Source organism: Oratosquilla oratoria, chromosome 5 (assembly GCF_046742065.1).
Source record: "Oratosquilla oratoria isolate Oo_2021 chromosome 5, ASM4674206v1, whole genome shotgun sequence".
NCBI classification, from domain to species: Eukaryota; Metazoa; Arthropoda; class Malacostraca; order Stomatopoda; family Squillidae; genus Oratosquilla; species Oratosquilla oratoria.
Window position 1 is genome coordinate 17,607,131 of NC_134781.1, and position 6,936 is coordinate 17,614,066.

A 6,936-nucleotide genomic window follows, 5' to 3' on the forward strand; every position below is an offset into this window, starting at 1 on the left:
CTGTGTGACCATTGTGACATGTAACACTATAACATTTTCTGTGTCACTTTGCCTTCTTGCCTTTCAGATTGGCGGCAATGTACCCTTGCAATCGCCCGTTGATTTGTAGATAATCAGCACCTCCATACTGTTGAAGCGGTGTAGGCCACGAAAAGGAGTTAGTAAGAGCTCTTGTCTTTTATTAGTTAGTCGGAACTGAGCTGGTTTTACATGCGGCCCGAAGCTGATATACATATTGCATGGGCAGTCACCCGTGGCATGTAATTACCATGATTAACTCAGCCTTGGGCCACGCGGGGGTCAAAAGGCAAGGATCAAGATTTATTCATATTTACAAGCAGGTGTGTGCTAAGGTCGCAGCACGTCCCCTCCGACGCCACACGGTCAAACCGTGCCACGTGGTTTCTACAAAACTCCTCTCTTAAAGTTGTCTTGGATTCAGAGGGCATTCTGCGTGCAAGAGTGGCCAATTGCCCTCTCTGCTGGAGATATGTTGAGGCTGCCCCTAGATGGCTCGATAAACATTGGGCGTAGGTATGTTTAGCATCAATGGCGGTGGCCGTGGTTGATTGTGATGCGATTTGCACTGGAGTCGAGATGGTCCATCTCCGATGAAGACATTATGAGGCTGCCCCAGATGGCTCAGTGAGCATAGGATTGTCTTTAATCAATGGAGATGGCCGTGGTTAACTGCAATGCTGTTAGGAGGCGCGTTGAGTAGGTTGTTGTTGCACAGACCAAATGACTGTTGGCGAAGTTGACAAATAACCTGTAATGACCGGAAAAGTCAGTACCAAGGAGATGCGTCCTGTCGTCTGTCAAGATGAAGATCCAGGAGTCGTGGTGACTCCTGAAGGTGGGGTGCAGGTGTTTGCAGCTGATAGTAATGCCGTTAGCGGCGGTGAGCCTTATGTCGACATCCTGGCGTAATGCTCTGGACCTAGTAAAGCCCACTTAATAATATGCTTGGGAAGAAGGACGCAACTTATGCATCGCTATTGCAAAGAAATTTCGACTATCGGTTCTGTGGCTCAAAGGTCCCCACAACCTCTGTCGCCTCTATTTATTTATCCCTAAAGAAATCTTTATAATATGAATGAGCCCGCCAAATATCTTTCATCGAGAGGAACTACTCAGTTTATGTGGGGATACTGATATAGAAATATCGACCATCAGTTGGTGCATACAAAGTCTGTGTTGTGGGGCCGAGAAGCAAAGCAAGTTACCAGTGAAGCTTTTGGTTCAATCTATTAAATGCATCATGTGAACTTACGAAAGCTCACTAAATGACGTACCGAAGAGAGAAAGACTTAACTTGCGGCGTTATAAACAACGAAATATCAACGATCATCTTCACATAAAGTCGGTGTTGATAAATGAGGTCCCAAAACTTATAGTGAGTGAAAAATGCTTCTGAATACACTTTAAGAGTTTTCTTGAGGGAGGAGCTCACGAAACGCTCGCCAAATGACGAGCAGGAATGAGAAGCACTAATTTAAGTCGCACTATTGATACGGAAAATTCTACTAGGTGGTGTAGAAAACAAAGGAGGTGCCACTCATTGAATAAATCTAAAGTTATTATGATTTCTTGAAGGGTAGGTAAGGAGGCTTACAAAAGCCTGCCAGTCTTGTAAGTTACTTCTAGCCAACTTAAGTGGTACTATTTATGACTAAATTTACCTCGACCTAGTGATAAAAATAACTGATGACACAGCTGGAAAGTGTACCTAAGCCATGATCATGATAGGTCTTCTCAATTGTGTGATAAGGAACATCACTGAAAAGCTGTCACCACCCGGGAATCGAACCTGGGATCTCCCACTGTCTGGGCAGGCATACTCATCAATTACATCACAGTCACCTCTAGTGGCCACCCGCACATCTCCCTTCCCTTGGCCTCTGCCAGTCCAGGAATGTGCACTGCTGAAGGGATCCTACTCACTGCACCATATGTGATAGGGAGCATCACTGAAAAGCTGGGACCACCCAGGAATCAAATCCAATACCTCCCACTATCTTGGAAGGCGTGCTTACTGATTACACCAAGGGCAACTCTAGTGACCACGTGCACATCAATGGAGCATTCTTTTTTGTGCATGTGTGGGTGTGTGCAAGTATTTACCTAATTGTAGTATACAGGAAAGGAACAACTGTCATTGAATCCCACCTCCTACTCTCCAATCTATCATATCTAGCCTCTAATTCATGTACAGTTCCAACTTCATTTGTATCCTTGATTTCCAGTTATTATATCTAGATTTATTTCATGTACTGCTCCAGCTTGGACTCTATCATCTTCTATGCTATTTCAAATATTCATGCATCTGTATGGAAAACTGTATTTATTCACATCCTTTAGACATGTGATCCTTCTTAATTTGTTCCCATGACCTCATAAGCCCTCTCATCCTTAATCAAGAGATCTCCTCTACCAATGTAATCTATTCCCTTTAGTGACCTGAATACTATAATCTTATCACCTCTTTCTCTTTGATTTTTCAAAGTTGGCAGACCCAGTGTTTTTAATCTCTCCTCATATGGTTTATCTACCATGCTAGGGACCAGCATGGTTGGTGCTCTTAGTATTCTCTCAATCTTGCTTATATCCTTCACTCTGTGTGGATACCATATCACTGATGTATATTCCAGTCTTGGACAGATCCGGGTTTCTATAGTGAAAAGCCACTTTAATCTTCTGCAGCAGTCAGTGTGTCTCTCCTACAGCCCTACTGATATGTCTATCAGGTGACAGGTTGTGTTTTATCAGCCTTTCCAAATCTTTCTCCTCTTTAGCTTTTGTAATGGATTCTCTTCCCAAGGAATAGTTTAAGGATGGACTTTTGCCACTACAGTACTACCTCTCATTAACGGACTAAAAGGGGGATAACGGTGTCCGTTGATGTGAATAATCCGTTGATTTGGAGTGGTTTTTGGGTGGCATAGTGATTGCATGCACTAAACAACAGCACCAAAAACACCGAAAACATGGCGAAAACACCACAAACACAGCTAATTAATGTCCGTTAATGAGAGGTCTCACTGTATTACCCATTTCTGGTACTTTGCATTTCTTGGTACTGAAGTTTATTTCCCATTCTTGCCTCCGTGCAAAAATAGTGTCTATTTCTTTTTGCAATAGTCTGCAGTCCTCATTTTTCACTCATGATTTTTACATCATTTGCAAACATGAGAGGTCTCACTGTATTACCCATTTCTGGTACTTTGTGTTTCTTGGTACTGAAGTTTATTTCCCATTCTTGCCTCAATGCAAAAATAGTGTCTATTTCTTTTTGCAATAGTCTGCAGTCCTCATTTTTCACTCATGATTTTTACATCATTTGCAAACATGATAGCATGGCTTGTTATCCCTTTCATTATGTCATTGACATATATAAGAAACATCATTGGTGCAAGCACTGAACCTTGTGGAACTCTGCTAGTTATACATGTCAAAAAATTAATATGTAGCACTTTCGATTAGAAAAATTACATGTCAAAAAATCAATAATCCTTGATTGTAATGGAAGGATAATGCAAAACAGAATAGTTTGACAAATATTAAACATTTATATCATCATTCATTAAACCATGATATTTGTTGGTCTTCATGCCATGCAACACATGAGGCAATGCAGGGGACCTGAATTGGTGGCTCCATGTTGACATAAAGATGACGTAACAGTCATATCCCGGCCATGAGTTGATGGCAGAAACAGGTTACATGAATTATAAACATATCTACATAAAAATTGTTAGCAAATATATAACACATGATCTTGCATAGGGTACCAAGTAGGAAACACTCCTTGGTTATACCTTTAGTGGAACTGGAACATTGGAAGTGGAGCATACCGAGTGAGAATTGTCTTTTTATTAGTCATACATTAAATCAGCACTTATTTGAACTTCAAAGAGTGGTCCTAATCTGAGGACCATATTTCCCCAGGGGCCCCCATGATACACTCTTTTCACAGGGATACAGTGGTCATTTCCAGTGAACTACATCACATCAATATGTGATACTTGATGTCACTCATATGGAACTCAACCAGGAGAGTCATGAGCAATGTGTCTACATAAATTTGATGTAAGATATGACCACATTGAAAAACCATAAGCTCTTCTCAATCAACTTGTTTGTCCAACCCAGGCAGAACAGTTCGGGATCAATCAGGATCACCTCAGTAGGGTCGACCCGCTCAGAGTACAACAAACCTAAAATACATAATTATGCATTATTAGATGCAAATAGGAGTGTGTCACTGAACACATTGTGATGGCCCACCATCCTCCATGCATATAAAATGTCTGTATCTGTATATCAATCTTTAATTGTAAGATAATTATGTATGTACTGTAAATTGCTTGTATACGTTGTGATGGCCCACCATCCTCCATGTATCTAAAAATATCTGTATCTGTGTTATCCTGTACTTGTTAGGTAATTACGTATGTACGGTAAAAACTGCTTGTATACTTTATGGGATCTACTCTCTCTAGGCCGACAGACGTGAACTAGTTCTGTCCGGCTCATCCTTCGCCTTCCTCCCGTCCTCGCCAACTGTATATATAATGCATCTGCCGGCTTCTAGCGAGCGCACTTTCGTTGGCTGAGCGGCGCGTAACTTTATCTCTCCCATATTGCTTTTGCTCTAGTACCGTGGCGTCACCACGTAATCTATATTCTCATGACTTGGTTTTCGGTGGAGGAATTAATTGTCAATTGATTAATTTTGTTGTTGTAAAGTTCTTATATTTATTTTGTTGGCTTTTTGTTATACATTAAATTAGTTATTTATGTTAACTTCCGTTTGGATTTGCCTTACCCACATCAAGGCCACTAAGTACGAACCCCTCCTAGACATATTTCCTTATATCCTTGCGGAAGGCATAACATATAATGGGGGCCCGTCGGAATCCTCTTACCCGAACAAAAACTAAGAAGGTGTGAGATATACGAGCGAAACGTAATACATTTGTTACACTTGCATTCCCACAACCACCGAAATTGTCAATCTGTCCGGTAAACTTGCAACTCAGTACCCCAGTACAGTAATTCAGTTAATCGTAAATACGCCATTGCACATGACCACGTTAAACTCTTGCAGCTGTAAATTTCGTAAGAGTACTGAAGTAGGATCCGTTTAGGATACGTGTGGGAACGTTAATTCTATCCTACTTACGGCATGTAGTTTTGGTTAATGTATTCTGTCCCAAAGATTTATAATATTCGTGGGAGTCGAGTATTATAATTCCACTTGTATCTCTTGTCCGGTATACCACGTAAGCGAACCAAGCGTTCTACCTTGCTGAGTAGCAACTGTTAGCGAGTAAAAATTTCGCGATGTCAGAACTGAATATCGAAAACTTTGTTGAGAACCCCTCGGTGGAAGAACTGATAATTCAGAACCCAAATAAAGAATTGTCTGAAAGAAATAGCAACAAGATGGGAATTAACTTATCCAGCGAACATTAGTAGAACTGAATTAGTTCAACTAATATTGAGTCACATAGATCAGTTAAAGAAAACGGAAGACGAAGACGGAGAATTTGAACGCTTAGAACAAATAGTTGCAGCCAAATTAGACATTAGCCCTACGAAAGAGATTCAATTAGACCCTCTAGAGTATCAGATACTTGAAAGGAAGATGAAGCATGAACTGCAAATTAAGGAACTCGAAGTGCAGCGTGAAAGAGAGCAAAGACAGCATGATAAAGAGCAAAGACAGCATGATAAAGAGCAAAGACAGCATGATAAAGAACAAAAACAGTTTCAAAGACAACACGAACTCGAAATAAAACGACTCGAACTATCAAGTCAACAAGTGGTTTCAAATTCAAGTAAGTTAGATCTTTTGCAGTACACCAAACTTATTCCCTCTTTCTCAGACGAGAATCCAACCTTATTTTTTCGAGAATTTGAAGAAGTAAGTAAACATTTTGCAATTCCCCAAGCAGATTGGATATGGTTAATTAAACCAAAGTTGTCCACAAAAGCGTTACAAGTATGTAACAATCTGGAAAATAACACTGATTACGAAACGGTCAAACAGACAATTCTTTCCGCTTATGAAATTTCCACCGAAGGTTATCGACAAGCATTTCGAAATTCAAACAAACTTAGCCATCAGACATACATGGAATTCGCGTCAGACAAACTACGAGCGTTAAGAAAATGGATTAAATCGACATCAGCCGATAATCTTGAGAAAGTAGTGAACTTGATCGCGTTAGAGGAATTCGTGCGTAAAATTCCTCACTACTTGAAAATTCACATTGTTGACAAGGAGGAATTTGACCTTATGAAAGCAGCCAAATTGACTGATACCCTCTCATTGATTCACAAAAATGTTGGAAAGGACAGTAACCGCCAACAACCTCATGTAAAACCAACTAGTGGTAGTAAAGATGGGAAAATTGATAGCCCTAGTTTCCCTGTTTGTTTCTTCTGTAAGAAACCAGGACATGTAATTGCAAATTGCCCAGACCCAAAATGTAAAGTAGCTCAAAAGAATAGAAAATCTGTAGCTTCCTTTAACCATTCTACTGCCAATTCTGTAGATCCTTTTCAGCCCTTCCGTTCAACGGGAAGAGTATCACTTGGTTCAGACCACGTAGAACACAACCTCCGAATAGTACGGGACACAGGAGCAGCACAGTCCCTGCTACTTCAGTCAGCACTGCCGGGAGTCCAACGTAATTATACAGGAGAACGTGTATACTTGCAGGACTTCCACAATCCCTTCTCAGTACCTCTGGCAAAGGTGCACCTGAACTGTGGACTCATCAAGGATACTGTCTCCGTAGGAGTAAGTGAAACGGCAACCCTACCTGTTCCTGAAGCAGATTTTATACTAGGTAACGATCTAGCAGGAGAACTAGTCCATCCTCCTTTAATTGTTTCTACTTCTCCCCTACCATATAACCCAACTTC